Here is a 2,721-nt window from a genome sequence, read left to right as displayed (position 1 = left end):
CATCAATAACAAGTGTTCGAGAGACTAATATAGTCGATTTTCTAGGAGTAACATGTTTGGCTGATTTGTCTATCAACTATTTTCTTGAGGTCCTTATAAAGGTCAACTTCAACACATATACAATTATTAGTGTGAGATGAATAAAATACTTTACATTCTACAAAAATCAATAAAACCCACTAAGGAGGCAATTTGGGTATGAAAGCTCTAGAAAGAGAAAGGTACAAATAAGAATTAAGCCCAAACTATAACATAGATTTTTTATATGTGACTAAAAATTCACGGGTCCAAGGTTTAACATGAAGAGAGAGGAACAAAAAATCCATAGGCATTGAGTGAGAACAACTTGAGCATAATTGAAATTAAGAAAGAAAAAAGGAAAAAAAACTTCACGAGGTTTTGTATGGTAGTGAGACAGATACCATGTGGGGTCTAATATTTGTTAATCAAATCATTGTAAAGAACACTTTCAAAGTGGACCCTACCCATGAAATATCCAACAAGAGTGAATTTTTTAAGCCATTTGCAGGCTTTGTCAAACTATGGAATTAGGAGAACAATATCTAGAGGTGGATCAAGAGACTTACCTTATGAAACACATTCAAGATGAATTTCTTGGGTCATTTGAGAAAGAGAGACATGGGATGTTTCCATCAAGCTTTTAACCCCAACAACAACAACTATAAAGGAATAAAAAGTTGAGGGGTGAAAAAAAGTCCCTTAGGCCTAGAAAATGCTAAAGGACCATATTAAATGTGAGCATGGGATAGAAGGATCATATTGAAAGTTGTAGTATGACATGCTCACTACAAAGCCAAGAAAATATAGTAAAGTTTTCAAAAACAATGTTTTTATAATAATTAATTATTTTTTATATATTTTTAATTTTTAATAAAATTAGGTCATCAACCCCAAACTATAATGCTAATTATCTTGTGAAAAAATATTAAATTTATTTTAAAATTTTAAAAATATAATCTACTAGATAAAAGATTTTATATATAGATGATATTATTTTTTCTATTTTGGATGAATAGTTATGACAAAATATGACGTCCCATGGAAATAGTTTTAATTTTTAATGTATGACATTTTTTAGATTTATTTTAGAAATATATTTATCAAAATAAGGAAAAAAACAAACCGATGTACTCAAGTTTTAAATAATAAATACACTAAAAAAATCAAAGAAAAAATAATTTTACATTCTATTTAACTTCATTTTTAGTATTTTATTAACAACTTAATTATAGTATCAAAACATTATCTTATCATGTTACATGATGTCGAGCGAGAGCAGGTCGAGTGCTAGAGTTTTGGGAGGTGTAGATGATGCAAGGGAAGCAGATGAGGATGATGGTGATGGTGAGATTGATGAAGATGATGATGGATGGCTTTATTGCCTATCCTACAATGTGGCTCGTTTGTGGGTTGCCTTCCTTTTGGCTTTGCAGTGTTTTCTCAACTACGTGGGGCCCTATTTGGGGTGGGATAAAGCTTGTTCCTTGTGTGATTGTTGGTGGACAACCTACTTTATGTCTCATTGTTGGCTTTGCTCCCTTTCTAGGCTTTCCTAGTTAATTTTGTTGGGTCTATGGTGGTTGCTGATGGTTTTTGTTTGTAGGGGCTTTTGTGTTGGAAGTTAGGCTTCCTTTAGGTTGTCCTATATGATATGTAGAGGGTTTTTTTTAGGATCATTAAGGCATGTGTCCCTACTTCGTCCCCCTCCTTGCCAAATGTCTTGTGTGTGTGTTGTATCTTCGTAGTTCTTGTAGAGAATGTTTGCATGGATCTAATTGAGGGCTAGTGGTGGGATGGGTCATTCTTCTCTTTGGGTTGTTCTACCACCTAGATCTTTGTGATTTTTTAGCTTTTATGAGGTTTTTCTATTTACTCCTCTATTTTCTCTGTTCAAACTCCTATAGAGGTGGAGTTTTCCTATTTGGAAGAGGGTTTTATTTTTATGAGGAGGTTGGGGCCCTTTTCTGTTGTTGTTTCTTGCCCACTGGCTTTCAAGTTGTTTACCTTGGAGGAAAGGGTGTTTAGAGTGGGCATCATTGGTGTTACAGAGGCGGTCATAGTTAGACGTGGTATTTTGGTTCTGGTGACAACTTTGTATTTTTATACAATGATCTCTTTTATACCATATCAAGTTACAATTGTAAGTAAAATATGTGAACATAATTCACATCTCATAAGATTAACCCCATTATACTTTTCATATTTCCTATGCAACATGAGAATTAAACATGCATAACCATTTGAATGTATGTGAAATATAATCTCTTATAATATTTTGTACAAGTTTTTATTATTGAGTCATGAAAATTGTAAGGACTTAAACTACACTAATATACAAAGAGAATAAAGGGTGATCTAATAAAATAAAGTTTCATTATTTAGTTACTTATGAACTATACTTATTTTATTGGGAGAGAGTAAATTTTTTAAATAAAATGCAAAAAATCATGCAAATATATAATAAAGAAATAACACTATCGTACTAGCTTCTCACATTTGATCTAAATATAATGTAAAAAAAAAAGAAACTTCACATAATCAAATATTATTTAACTATCCATAATTAACCCTATATTATTGTGAAAAGACTCTTCATAGACTTTGAAAAGGTTCTAAAAATAATTTAACCATCCATAATTAATCCTATATTATAATGAAAAGATTCTTAATAAAATTTGAACATGTTTTAAAACTACTATA

Source organism: Cryptomeria japonica, chromosome 5 (assembly GCF_030272615.1).
Source record: "Cryptomeria japonica chromosome 5, Sugi_1.0, whole genome shotgun sequence".
Classification (NCBI taxonomy): domain Eukaryota; kingdom Viridiplantae; phylum Streptophyta; class Pinopsida; order Cupressales; family Cupressaceae; genus Cryptomeria; species Cryptomeria japonica.
This window is presented reverse-complemented; position numbering follows the sequence as displayed.